The sequence below is a fragment of the Balaenoptera ricei genome, chromosome 4 (assembly GCF_028023285.1).
Source record: "Balaenoptera ricei isolate mBalRic1 chromosome 4, mBalRic1.hap2, whole genome shotgun sequence".
NCBI lineage: Eukaryota > Metazoa > Chordata > Mammalia > Artiodactyla > Balaenopteridae > Balaenoptera > Balaenoptera ricei.
In genome coordinates this window covers 18,462,518-18,478,126 of record NC_082642.1, presented here as the reverse complement: position 1 = coordinate 18,478,126, position 15,609 = coordinate 18,462,518, and the positions used below count along the sequence as shown (strand labels likewise).

The window sequence follows — 15,609 nt, the reverse complement described above, 5'->3', positions numbered from 1 at the left end:
CCCAAAGTCAGCAGAAGGAAGGAAAAAATAAAGGTCAGAGAGGAAATAAATAAAATAGAGATTAAAAAAAAACAATAGAAGAAATCAATAAAACCAAGAGCTGTTTTTCGGAAAAAAAAAAATTGACAAACCTATAGACAAACTCACCAAGAGGAAAAGGGAGAGGAACCAAATAAACAAAATAAGAAATGATACAGGGAATTGTGTTCGCTGCCACCACCACGCCACTGTCGCTCTGCAACGCCAGTACTGACTCTAGCTCGCTGAGCTCCAGCTAAAGGAGAAGGGAGGTAAGTAAGGAGGTCTCTATACCATGGCTCGTACAAAGCAGACTGCCCGCAAATCGACCGGTGGTAAAGCACCGAGGAAGCAACTGGCTACAAAAGCCTCTCGCAAGAGTGCTCCCTCTAAAGAAACCTCATCGTTACAGGCCTGGTACTGTGGCACTCCGTGAAATTAGACGTTATCAGAAGTCCACTGAACTTCTGATTTGCAAACTTCCCTTCCAGCGTCTGGTGTGGGAAATTGCTCAGGACTTCAAAACAGATCTGCGCTTCCAGAGTGCAGCTATTGGTGCTTTGCAGGAGGCAAGTGAGGCCTATCTGGTTGGCCTTTTTGAAGACACAAACCTGTGTGCTATCCATGCCAAATGTGTAACAATTATGCCAAAAGACATCCAGCTAGCACGCCACATACGTGGAGAACGTGCTTAAGAATCCACTATGATGGGAAACATTTCATTCTTTAAAAAAAAAATTCTCTTCCTGTTATTGGTAGTTCTGAATGTTAGATTTATTTTTTGCCCCGTGGGGTCAAAAGGTACCTAAGTATATGATTGCAGGTGGAAAAATGGGTGACAGAAATCAGGTATTGGCAGTTTTTCCATTTTCATTTGTGTATAAATTTTTAATATAAATGTGGGGACATAAAGCATTAATGCAAGTCAAAATGTTTCAGTGAACAAGTTTCAGCAGTTCAACTTTATAACAATTATAAATAAACCTGTTAAATTTTTCTGGACAATGCCAGCATTTGGATTTTTTTTAAAACAAGCAAATTTCTTATTGACTGCAACTAAATGGTGTTTGTAGCATTTTTATCATACAGTAGATTCCATCCATTCACTATACTTTTCTAACTGAGTTGTCCTATATGCAAGTACATGTTTTTAATGTTGTCTGTCTTCTGTGCTGTTCCTGTAAGTTTGCTATTAAAATACATTAAACTATAAAAAAAAGAAATGGTATAGGAGAAATAACAACTGATACCACAGAAGTACAAAAAGTCATAAGAGAACACAATCAACAGTTATATGACAACAAATTGAACAACCTAGAAGAAATGGACAAGTTTCTAGAAACATACAGCCTGCCAAAACTGATTCAAGAAGAAACAGATAATTTGAACAGACCGATCACTAGAAGTAAAGTAGAATCTGTAATTTAAAAACTCCCTTCAGACAAAAGTCCAGGACTGGATGGCTTCACTGGAGAATTCTACCAAACATACAAAGAAGAACTTATACCTATCTTTCTCAAACTATTCCAAAAAACTGAACAGAATGGAACACTCCCAAATTCATTCTATGCAGCCAACATCACCCTGTTATGAAAACCAAAGACAATACCAAAAAAAAGAAAATTACAGGTCATTACCTTTGATGAATATAGATGCAGAAATCCTCAAGAAAATATTAGCAAACTGAGTCAAACAATACATAAAAAAGATCATACACCATGATCAAGGTAGATTAATTCTAGGGTTGAAAGGATGATTCAACACACACACAAATCAATCAATGTGATACACCACTTTAACGAATGGAAAGATAAAAATCCACATGATCATCTTAACAGATGCAGAAAAAGCATTTGACAAAATTCAACATTCATTCATGATAAAAACTCTCACCAAAGTGGGTACAGAGGGAACACATCTCAACAATAAAAGCAATTTACAACAAACTCACAGCCAACATAATACTCAATGGTTAAAAGCTGAAAGCCATCCCCCTAAATCCAGGAACATGCCAAGGATGCCCTCTTTTACCACTTCTATTCAACATACTATTGGAAGTCCTATCCACAGTAATCAGACAAGAAAAAGAAATAAAAGATATCCAAACTGGAAGGGAAGAGGTAAAACTGTCACTATTTGCAGATGACATGATACTGTATGTAGAGAACTCTAAAGATTCCACACAGAAACTATTAAAACTAATAAATGCATTCAGCAATGCAGCAGGATACAAGATTAATATAAAGAAATCTGTTGCATTTCTTTACACAAATAATGAAATATCAGAGAGTGAAAAAAAATCCCATTTAAAATCACGTCAACAAAAATAACTAGAAACAAACTTAACGAAAGAGGTGGAAGACCTATATGCTGAAAACTATAAAACATTGAAAAAAACATGATTCAAACAAATGGAAAGATAGTCCATGCTCTTGGATTGGAAGGATTAATATTGTTAAAATGGCCATCCTACCCAAAGCAAACTACAGATTTAAGACAATCCCTATCAAAATACCCATGACATTTTCCACAGAACTAGAACAAATAACCCTAAAATTTATATGGAACCACAAAAGGCCAAGAATTGCCAAAGGAATCCTGAGGAAAAAGAACAAACCTGGAGGCATAATCCTTCCAGACTTCAGACAATACTACAAAGCTACAGTAATCAAAACAGCATGGTATGGGCACAAAAATAGACAAATAGATCAATGGAACAGAATAGAGAGCACAGAAATAAATCTATGCACCTACTGTCAATTAATCTATTCTTTCCTCCTCTTGCAAAGGAGGCAAGAATATGCAATGAAGAAAAGATAGTCTCTTCAACAAGTGGTGTTAGGAAAGCTGGGCAACTACATGTAAATCAATGAAATTAGAACACTCTGTCACACCACATACAAAAATAAACTCAAAATAGTTTAAAGACCTAAATATAAGACATGACACCATAAAACTCCTAGAAGAGAATATAGGCAAAACATTCTCTGACATAAATTGTAGCAATATTTTCTTAGTTTCGTCTCTCTAGTCAAAAGAAATAAAAGCAAAAATAAACAAATGGGACCTAATCAAACTTAAAAGCTTTTGCACAGCAAAAGAAACCATCAACAAAATGAAAAGACAGCCTATGGAATGGGAGAAAATATTTGCAAATGATGTGACCAACAAGGTGTTAATATCCAAAATATACAAACAGCTCGTACAACACAATATTGAAAAGACAAACAAACCTATCAAAAACCGGGCAGAAGATCTAAATAGACATTTTTCCAAAGAAGACATACAGATGGCCAATGGGCACATGAAAAGATGCTGAACATCACTAATTATTAGAAAAATGCAAATCAAAAACACGAGGCATCACTTGACACCAGTCAGAATGGCCATCGTTAAAAAGTCTACAAATATTAAATGCTGGAGAGGGTGTGGAGAAAAGGGAACCCTCCTACACTGTTGGTGGGAATGTAAATTGGGCAGCCAAAGAAAACAGCATGGAGCTTCCTTTTTAAAAAACTAAAAATAGAACTACTATATGATCCAGAAATTCCATTCCTGGGTATATATCCAGAAAAAATTAAAACTCTAATTTGAAATGATACACACACCTCAATGTTCATAGCAACACTATTTACAATAGCCAAGACATGGAAACAACCTAAGTGTCCATCAACAGACAATTGGCTTAAGAAGAAGTGGTGTATGTATACAATGGAATATTACTCAGCCTTAAAAACAAACGAATGAGATATTTCCATTTGCCGCAACATGGATGGACCTAGAGAATATTATATTTAGAGAAGTAAGTCAGAGAAAGGCAACTACTATATGATATCACTTATATGGAATCTAAAAAGAATACAAATGAATCTATATACAACACAGAGACAGACTCACAGAAATAGAAAACAAACTTGTGGTTACCAAAGGGGAGAGGGAAGAGGAGGGACAAATTAGGAGTATGGGATTAACAGACACAAGCTACTATACATGAAATAGATAAGAAACAAGGATATACTGAATAGCAAAGGGAATTATATTCAATATCTTGTAATAACCTGTAATGAAGTATAATCTGACCAAACCTTGGATCACTTTGCTGTACACCTGAAACTAATACAATATTGTAAGTCAACTATACTTCAATAAAAAAATGAGGTTCAGACATACTGCGTACCAGTCATTTATGAAATGTACGTGTAGCAAATGTCTCTACCACAGTCTTTGAAGACTTTAGCACTTGATTCCCTGTTATTCTCACTCATTGCACCTCTATTGTAATTGGTGGTGATTTTAATATTCTTGTGGATTTCCTGCCACCACCCCCAAATCTCAGACTCTTGGTTCTCTTCCCCTTCAACAGTTTTGTCCTTCCTCCTACCTCACCGACTCATACTCTAGACTTTGTCATGAAACTGATGATAGTTATCAGTTACATCCATTAAACTAAACTTTGCTTACTAAATAATAAATTGTAACCTACCTTCACTGATCAAGCTCACTTTTTTTTAAACAAAAACTTGCATATCCTCCAAGTGTTACGTAGTCTAAACAATGTTACAGGACCCCTTCACCACACCTATAGATAATATCTCTGACATAGGAGTGTAAATGTGTTTGCTCAGGTTGTTTTTCAGAAACTTGGAGTCAGTTATTGTCTAGTTCAAACTTGAGCATTTTAAGGCTGATCGGGACTGCTGGCCCTCAAGCTGAGCGTGCATGAGTGTTCAGTCAGTGACCTTTTGATGTCAGAGGGCCAAAAATTCCACCCTCAGGGTATGCTTACACCACCATTTTCTGAACATGCATGCAATGAAGAGGAAGGTAGTGAGTTGTGCCCACACAGAATGATGGTTAACTCACCTTTTTCTTACTTTCAATCACCTTTCTCCATGCTCCCCATGCCTCAGGTCACCCTACTTCTTTATCCCATAAATATCCTGAGCCCCTCACCTTCAGGGAAGCAGATTTGAGATTTGTTCTCCCATTTCCTCGCTTGGCTGCCTCGTGAATAACCCCCTTCTCTGCTGCAAATCTCGGCATCTCAGCATTTGGCTTGCTGCACATTGGGCAAACTTGGTTTGGTAACAATTACTCCAAATTATGACCCCTCCCATAATCACAATTTCAAACATTAATTTTCAGAGAATCACTTCCTAACTTCCTAGCTTAGTCCTTTATTTAAAAAAATTTTTGTAAAAATTTTATTGAAGGAGAGTTGATTTACAATGTTGTGTTAATGAAATTAGAACACTCCCTTACACCATACAAAAAAATAAACTCAAAATGGATTAAAGACCTAAGTGTAAGGCCAGACACTATCAAACTCTTAGAGGAAAACATAGGCAGAACACTCTATGACATAAATCACAGCAAGATCCTTTTTGACCCAGCTCCTAGAGAAATGGAAATAAAAACACAAATAAACAAATGGGACCTAATGAAACTTAAAAGCTTTTGCACAGCAAAGGAAACCATAAACAAGACCAAAAGACAACCCTCAGAATGGGAGAAAATATTTGCAAATGAAGCAACTGACAAAGGATTAATCTCCAAGATTTACGAGCAGCTCATGCAGCTCAATAACAAAAAAACAACCGAATCCAAAAATGGGCAGAAGACCTAAATAGACATTTCTCCAAAGAAGATATACAGATGGCCAACAGATACATGAAAGAATGCTCAACATCATTAATCATTAGAGAAATGCAAATCAAAACTACAATGAGATATCATCTCACACCGGTCAGAGTGGCCATCATCAAAAAATCTAGAAACAATAAATGCTGGAGAGGGTGTGGAGAAAAGGGAACCCTCTTGCACTGTTGGTGGGAATGTAAATTGATACAGCCACTATGGAGAACAGTATGGAGGTTCCTTAAAAAACTAAAAATAGAACTACCATACGACCCAGCAATCCCACTACTGGGCATATACCCTGAGAAAACCATAGTTCAAAAAGAGTCATGTACCAAAATGTTCATTGCAGCTCTATTTACAATAGCCAGGACATGGAAGCAACCTAAGTGTCCATCATCAGATGAATGGATAAAGAAGATGTGGCACATATATACAATGGAATATTACTCAGCCATAAAAAGAAATGAAATGGAGGTATTTGTAGTGAGGTGGATAGAGTTAGAGTCTGTCATACAGAGTGAAGTAAGTCAGAAAGAGAAAAACAAATACAGTATGCTAACACATATATATGGAATCTAAGGAAAAAAAAAAGGTCATGAAGAACCTAGTGGCAAGACGGGAGTAAAGACACAGACCTACTAGAGAATGGACTTGAGGATATGGGGAGGGGGAGGGGTAAGATGTGACAGGGTGAGAGAGTGGCATGGACATATATACACTACCAAATGTAAAATAGATAGCTAGTGGGAAGCAGCCGCATAGCACAGGGAGATCAGCTCGGTGCTTTGTGACCACCTAGAGGGGTGGGATAGGGAGGGTGGGAGGGAGGGAGATGCAAGAGGGAAGAGATATGGGAACATATGTATATGTATAACTGATTCACTTTGTTATAAAGCAGAAACTAACACACCATTGTAAAGCAATTATACTCCAATAAAGATGTTTAAAAAAAAAAAAAAAGAGAGTTAAGGGACATAACAACCAAATGTAACATGTAGATCTTGTTAGGATCTTGATTCAAAAAAGAAGCAACTCTAAGGCATTTTTACAGATCACCAGAGAAATTTAATTATAGACTAGGTATAATAAAATATCATGAAATTATTGTTATAATGTGATAAAGGCAAGACATTATTAAAAATATTTCTTATCTGTTAGAGATGCATATGGAAGTGTTCACAGATTTTAAAAATATGATATCTAGTTATGCTTTAAAATATCCCAAGAATAGCATGTGTGAAGAATACATGGAATGAAATTGGCAAAACAGTGATATGTATTGAAGCTGCATAATAAAATATGAGGATCATTAAAAAAAATTTTTTTTTGTAAAAATTTTATTGAAGGAGAGTTGATTTACAATGTTGTGTTAATTACTGCTGTACAGAATAGTGACTCAGTTATACATATATATACATTCTTTTTTTTTTTTTTTTTTTTGCTGAGGCCAAGAATACGACTTTATTTGGAAAGCCGGCAGACCAAGAAGATGACAGACTAATTTCTCTAAATAACCGTCTTATGGGGTCTGGATGCCAGTTTCTTTTATAGCGCAGAGACAGGGAGGAGATGAGTATGTAAAGTAAAAAGGCCATAAGATTTGCAAATGTCCCCTGGAATGGCCAGCCTCGGGGAGGGGATGGGTTAATTTCTTCTTTCTTGCCGCGGTCCACAGGGTCCGGATGGACAGGGTCTGATGCTTTCTTGAACAAAGGCACTTTGGTTTAACATTCAGGCAGAGGGGCAGGGTTCCCTGGGGCAGGGTTCCCTGAGGCAGGCTGTTCGGTATAGACAGTATCCATCCATCAGCAACGATGCCTGTCTCTCGCAGCCTCAGATGAGCCCTCATCTATGATTTTCCAAGCAGTGGTCTCCATCTCAAAATATGTGGAAACAAAGCAAACACCTACTTCTCCAGAGAAGTTATCCAAAGCCAATGGATGTGAACAGGATTGTAGGACTTAATGATTTCAAAGACCCAGTGCTTAATCCGCTCAGAGTTGCTGGCAGGGATCTGAGGAATGAGAAGTAGGGTGAGGCGGGGGGCGGGTAGGGGAACTGAGTTTGCCCCACAAGGAGTCCGTGTAGCCCGAGTTGTGCTGAGTCTTGACCAGACCCTGCACACAGGGCACCCAGCCTGCCTGAGTGGTGACCGCTCTTCAGAGAAGCATTGGCAATATTGCTAGATTCTCGGACCTCCCACGCTAATTACTATGGCAAATGAAACAACCAGTAACGCTTCAGTTTTTCATACTGATTTCCCTGCTAAAACACTCTCAAGTCTGTCCAAATTTTCTAAAACCACTTAGTATAGCTATCACATTATCACAGCACCCTGCGCCTGACCAGATTTCACTTAAGAACTTTCCAGTTTCACTTGAAGAAGGCACAAATCAATAGCTTTACAAATCAATACTTTCCTGGATCACACCAGCCTAGTTACTGAGATTTTTCCTTTCTTCTTGTCAGAACTTCTCGGTTCCCACCACTCTGTGTAGCAACTAAAGCACAACCTCTTCTCTGCTACTTTCACCAAGGGAAAGCAAATCCAGGTAGACCCCATTTTCCCTTTGCCTTCGTTCAATGCTTGCCTTAGAATCTAGATTTTTCCCAGCTGTTTTCTTTTTTTTTTTTTTTTTTTTTTCTTTTTTTTCACACACACACACACTGTATTTTATTTTTACAAGAGATAAATCGACTGACACCAAGCATTGTACATGGATGACCACAACAAAAGCAACAATGATTGCAATTACCAAACATGAAACACACTCATACTATGTCATAGTATTGACATTCAGTCCAGTAATCCTCCACTGTAACAGCTCCTTTACTTTGCAGTGAAAATTGATTTGTATATTCTTTGCCTCTGAGTCCTTGTGGAATTTTTTTTTTTTTTTTTTTTTAAATTCAGACAGAAAGTCACAAAAATTATACTCATCCTCATCAGTTCACTCAGTCCCATGTAATTAATTTTTTTTTTTCATCTTGATCTTTTGTTAGCACTTTTATGAGTTCATCAGTTTTTCATTAGAGTTCTGAAAATGCTTATTCATTCAGTTCAGGAGTACAGTCCGTACAGAATAGTGACTCAGTTATACATATATATACATTCTTTTAAAAAAATATTCCTTTCCATTCTGGTGTATCATAGGATATTGAATATAGTTCTCTGTGCTATACAGTAGGACCTTGTTGTTTATCCATCCTGTATATAAAAGCTTACATCTGCTAACCCCAACCTTCCCAACCCCCTCCCTCTTGGCAACCACCAGTCTGTTCTCTATGTCCGCAATTCTTTTTCTGTTTCATAGATAAGTTCATTTGTGTCATATTTTAGATTCCACATATAAGTGATATCATATGGTATTTATTTCTCTTTCTGACTTCACTTAGTATGATAATCTCTTGTTGCATCCATGTTGCTGCCAATGGCATTATCTCATTCTTTTTTATGGCTGAGTAGTATTCCACTGTATATATGTACCACATCTTCTTTATCCATTCAGCTGTTGATGGACATTTAGGTTGTTTCTGTGTCTTGGCTACTGTGAATAGTGCTGCTATGAACATAGGGGTGCATGCATCTTTTTGAATTATAGTTTCATTTGGCTATATGCCCAGGAATGGGATTGCTGGATTATGTGGAAACCTAGCAAAGGCCACTCCCTCCATTTGTGCAAGTGATCTCATCTCATTTTGCCCCTTCACGAACATCACTCTAGCAATTTTCCCATCTCTGTCCAGCATCATCACATTTTAGCTACCTCTAGTGAATCAGTATCTTCAATATATAATTGAGACGTAAACTCTTCCATTTTAAACAAATACTTTCTTGACGTGACTTTCTCCTCCAATTTCTACATCAATTTCCTACTTTCTTATATACCAAAACTGTTGTATTAGTCAACTATACCAGCACTCTCTAATTTCCCTACTCCCACTATCTCTTGAAACCACTCCAACCTGACTTCTGTCTATGCTAGTCATCTGTAAGCACTCTTATTAGGTCACCAATGATCTCCACATTATGAAATCCAGGGATTAATTCTCAGTCTTCATGGACATCATATGACACTCCTTTAAACATTTTCCCCCTTGGCATCCAAGATCTCACACTCTCCCTGTGTGTCTCTGGCTTCTCCTTCACAGTTTCCTTGGTTGTTTGCTCCTCATTCTGAACACTGGAATATCTTGGGACACCAATGTTGATGTTATTATTTTCTATCAACCTTCTGTACCTTTCTCATCAGCATCCAAAAGCTTTATCAGCATTTTCTCCTGGATATCTGTTAAGTTGAACCATACAGAGTTTTCATTTTTGTAGGTCAGAATGGTTGAATATTATCAACTTTATATAAGTCAATCTAATAATAGGCAGTACAAAGTTCAGGTCCAAATTTGAACTCCTCATATTTCCCTAAACCCAATCCTTTCAAAGTGTTCCCCATCACAGTAATTGGCAGTTTCTTCTTGTTGCTCAAGCCAAAAACTTGGAATTGTCCTTGAAAGTCTTTCTTTCACATCCATTCCATCTAGATATCCTGGACCATAGCACTTCTTACCATCCCTCCTGCTTCCACCATCATCCCTTTAGTAAATTACCATAGAAACCTCCTAAGTGGTCTCCTCCCCTCTCTTCTTTGTCTCTTTTCAGGGTAGTCTCCACGCAATAGCTAGAGTGGTTCTGTTAAACCATAAGTCAGATCATGTCACTCCTCTGCTCAAACATATCCAGTTTCACTCAGGGTCAAAGCCCATGTTTTTATATGGGCCTACAGGGCTCTTTATAATCTGGACATCCCACCTCCATTACATCAGACTGCACCTCCTATTACTCTCCCCCTTGCTCCTTCTGTTACAGCTGTCTGGTCTCTGTGCTTTTCCTAGAAATTGACAGACATACTCACAGATTTTGTAATTGTTTTTCTGCTACCCATCTATCTGCATGGTTCTTCACTTCTTTCAGACCATGACTCAAAAGGTACCATCTCTGAGGCTTTCCCTGAGTACACCATCTGAAATGGTAATCTCTAACCCTCCACCTCCCCTTAATCTTTAGCAATTTTGAGTGTTTAACATGGTTTTCATTTTCTTTATTTATCTTGCTTACCCTCTGTATTCTCTTCACCAGAGTATAAGTTCATGATGGCAGTGATTTTTAACTGTTTTGCCTTTTGATATATTCCCAATTTTGGAACACTCTCAGCTATGTAGTGGACACTCAAAGATATATATTGAATAAATGAATGATTTTTTTTCTTTCATCAATTATGAGTGTTCTCGTTTATTATGAATCTCTTCAAATATTGCCCTCCATTTCATTTTCTCTACTTCTGCCCTCTGAAACTTCACTAGTCATATGTTAGAACTTCTTTTCCTCTGATAACTCTTATTCTCTCTTTATTATTTTTGTGTCTATGCCTTTCTACGATAAATTATAGGTAGTTTCTCTAACTCTTCAGCTGTTTCTAATCTGTTTAAATGCATAAATTATATTCCTTTTAAAATGTTTATATAGCATAGCTCTGGATGTTCATTTTAATCAATTTTTAAAAAGCAGTTATGTAATTTATGACAGTTTCTTTTACCTTAGGCTTCTTTTGTCCTCCTTTTATTTTGCTGAATAATTTATATACCTTTAAAATAGTATGGATCTGGTGAATATCTTCATTGTTTGAGGAGTTGATTTTACTATTTTTTTCATTCAGCTCTCTCTCATTTACATTGGGTTGTTACCTAAGTCCCTGCTTTGGATTGTGAGGTTATGCTTGCTGGAACTTTATTTTTTGAGAGGACTTTGAGGCCTAGGGATAAGGGGTATTCTCTCAGAGAGGACTTGGGTTGCTTTGGGACGTTCCCAGAAGCATCAGGGAGGGAAGCCTTTGCACTCAGTTCTTAGTCTGTCTCTCTCTTTTGTCCGTCCTGGCTATTGCCATCCTTTACCTCTCCTTTCCTTCCCTTCACTTTTCCTTCTTCTTTTTCTCCTCCTTTTCTTACTTCCCTCTTTTTTATTCATACAGAGTGAGTTCTAGACCAAGATACCATGAGGGCCACCCTTGATTTGTACCTCCGTTGGTCTAAGTGGCTTACCTGTTCAAGTGACCAAGACCCTCATTCCTGAGGGGAATGAGCTCCTGGTAAACCATAAAAAGGAACAAAATTGGGTCATTTGTAGAGATGTGGATGGACCTAGAGTCTGTCATACAGAGTGAAGTAAGCCAGAAAGAGAACAACAAATATCGTATATTAACGCATATATGTGGCATCTAGAAAAATGGTACAGATGAACCTATTTGCAGGGCAGGAATAGAGATGTAGACATAGAGAACGGACATGTGAACACAGGGCGGGAAGGGGAGGGTGGGACGAATTGGGAGATTAAGATAGACATATATACACTACCATGCTTAAAATAGATAGCTAGCGGGAACATGCTATAAAGCACAGGAAGCTCAGTTTGGTGCTCTGTGATGACCTAGATGTGTGGGATGGGGGTGTGGGAGGGAGGTCCAAGAGGGAGGGGATATAGGTACACATATAGCTGATTCACTTCATTGTACAGTAGAAACTAACACAACATTGTAAAACAATTATACTCCAGTAAAAAGAAAAAAAAGGATTATCTCGGTACCAAACGTGTACTTCCATGCCCTCAGTGTGAAATTCGCAGAAGAGCCTTAATTTCCCCCTTCCTTTAGAGACAATATTGAGATAGGCAAAATTTGGTACCATTTTCCTTTGAAGACTGGGTTCTTTTACTTCATCTACTGGTGGAGTCATATTTGGGAGTCTGAGATCTATGCAGGAGTTCTCCAATGCAAGAGTGTTCCTATCCTGTGTGTACACTTAGGTTTGCCTCCTGATCCCCATGTTTGGTTTATGAAACCAAATCTGTAAGCCACCAAGGACTTCTAATAATTTTTGGTCTCTCAGTATTTCCTCTATTTGCCAGATATTTATTGATTTTAAAGGATGTTTTAAAAAACATATCCAGCACTCTTACATGTTTTGTTCATGAAGTTTTTTTGACCATGCTAGTCCAAGATGGAAGTCTTCAGTTATCTCTTTATCACAGAATGTGATACTCTGAAGAAATGGAAGTCACTATTTACAGAAATAGAATCATCATCCTAGGCTGGGACTTGAGGCTAATTAACTGCTGATTCTTTATTCTGAACCATATGGAAGGGAATATGGCATAGTGGAAGTGTATGTGTCAGTGTGAGAGTGTGAATTTTGGTCAAGCTGGTAGTCATTGTGGGGAGGGAGTAGTCTCTCTTTCCTTCAGTTAATATTGACAGGGATAATATAAACATAGATGTCAGTTTTCAGAATAGCTAAACAACTTTGCAATGTCCAAAATGTAGTGAAAGTTCAAACTTTAAGTGCACAGGTGACACTGGGGTTCACTCAAGGAACTGAATCTCAAAACATGTGGTGGCAGCTGGGCTTTCAGCTCCTTTGAGAGGGCTGAAATTCTGCCCCTCTGTCTGTCAGTCATTGACCAAGTCCTGACCATTTGGGGCTGGCTGCTGTAGAGGTTGTGGTTTGGCTTCCAGGGCAAGTTGCTGCAGAGGCTATGGGTCAGTGTCATATTATCATATATGATCTGGTCATTGTTCATTTGTTTATTCAGTCTCTCAGGCTCTCCCCCTCCCTGCCTTTTGATCATTCTCATGCTTGCAAGAGGTAGATCAATTCAGGGAAGGGTAGAGATCCTGACCTTCACTGCCTAGGGATTGTTCCTTCATCTCCATAGTCAATAGTATTGCAAGATCTTTTTGATCTTTTTGTACCATCTTGGCTATCATCTGATGAGGGAATGGCTGTGCAGAAGCACTGAAGACTGTGGATAGAACTCAACAGGCCAGCATTATGATCACTGTGACAAAAACAAGAACAACTAACAGTCCCTTTATTAGTTATTTCAGAACCAGGGACCCCAATTGCCCAACTCAAGCCGAGCAAACAAATCCCATAGGCCATAAGGATCAGCATTAGAGAGTAAAGCAGCTTTTTCTTTAAGGTGATGGTCTGTTCCAACTTGTCTCCTGCATTGATCCAACAAGTCCAGCAAAAATATTAGCAATAATACAAATGCCTTAATGACCAACTAATAAGAAATCTAGGGTAATGTGCTTTTTCATCACTACTTATGCCAATAAGTTGAGACTGATCTGTATTCCATCTAGGATAGAGGAGATATCATTAATAATTTTGCCGGGATTAAGTTTCTTACAGGATTTTCTATTTGATTCTCACCAGTGGGAGCATTCCTCAAATTGTTTGCTAAACTATTAGTCAGTAATTCTTCCAAGTTGGATGCCTGATAATCAAAGGTGGCCTCATTTTGGAGTTTACATGTGAGTCAGAATTTCCAGCCACTGTGGTTTATACAATTAAGGTGTCAGTGTACAGACAAGAGTCGGAATATGTTCCGAAAGTGTGTGATGATTAGCTTGAGACAAACAGGATCAGGCATCCTGGTCACACAGGAGTAGTATGTTGTAGGGTCACATGGTGAATTAAGAAAAAAGGAGTTGCTCACAGCACAAGGTCAGAACCAAGGCCTTACATTAGCCTACATATTTGGACCTTCTATTAGTCTCTTCCAGTTAGCAGGTATTCAACCCATAGCCCAAGGTTGTTGAATTCAAATTTAGGATTACCTGGGATCTGATCAGTAGATTATAAAAACTCGTTCTTTTTATGGAAATAAAGACACTAGCAAAGTCATAGGTTGATTTGTTCAATGTAATTTGCCCATCTGGGTGAAAGTTGAAATCCCTTCAGCTGTAGTTTCCTATGGTCTCACTTGATAAGATTGAAATTTCTCAGAGATTTTTTGTCATGGAAGTCTGGTGACGGATGGCATATAGAGCAATCAGTAAGATTAAGGATAGTGACTATTGTTTGGGATAATCTAAGAATGGTGTTTGAATGAGTACGTTTTGACCTAACAATTATAATAAGGAGGGAAACAAAGAGAAAAAGGGCCATTATTGGCAGATAACACCAGGGGTTTATAGAAAATGAGAAAAACATTGATTATAAGCAAGCAGATACAAAACAAAACAGGAATTAGATAAGAGTCTTGGTTGATGTCTTGGGCAGAAGCTGTGGACTATTTGAGGTTATCTGCTTGTTCTGAAAGTCTTAGGTCAGCAGTCTGCTTCTTTTTTTTTTAACTTTATTCAGGTATAATTGACAAATAAAAATTGTATATATTTAAGATGTACAACTTGATGTTTTGATATATGTATACAGGGCGAAATGGTCACCATAATCAAGCTAATCAACATATACATCTGCTCGCATAGTTACTTTCGTGTGTGTGTGTGTGTGTGAGGACACTTTAGAGCCACCCTCTTACTAAATCAAGTACAGTTGGATTCGACTAAATGTGGAATTGAAAATATTTGAAAAAAATTCCAGAAATTTCACAAAAGCAAAACCTAAATTTGCCATGGTCTTGCAACTATTTACATAGCATTTACATTGTGTTAGGTACCATACGTATTCCAGAGGTGATTTAATGTATACAAGATGAGCCAACAGGCACATGAAATGATGCTCAACATTGCTAATCACCAGGGACATGCAAATCAAAACCACAATGAGATGTTACTTCACACCTATCAGAATGGCCCTCATCAAAATGACCACAAATAACAAATGTTGATGAGAATGTGGAGAAAAGAGAACCCTAAGTACACTGTTGGTGGGAATGTAAACTGGTGCAGTTACTGTGGAAAACAGTATGGAGTTTCCTCAAAAAACTGAAAATAGAGCTACCATATGATTCAGCAGTTCCACTCCTGGGTGTGTATCTGAAGAAAATGAAAATATTAATTCAAAAAGATACATGCACCCCCAGTGTTCATAGCAGCATTATTTACCAATTGCCAAGGTTTGGAAGCAACCCAAGTATCCATCAACAGATGAATG

At 37.8% G+C, this 15,609-nt stretch overlaps 1 pseudogene; it reads left to right on the top strand.

Annotated features, from left to right (window-relative positions):
* The first annotated feature begins 263 nt into the window (after positions 1–263).
* LOC132364538 (histone H3.3A-like) lies at positions 264–755 on the top strand (annotated as a pseudogene).
* Positions 756–15,609: the final 14,854 nt, after the last annotated feature.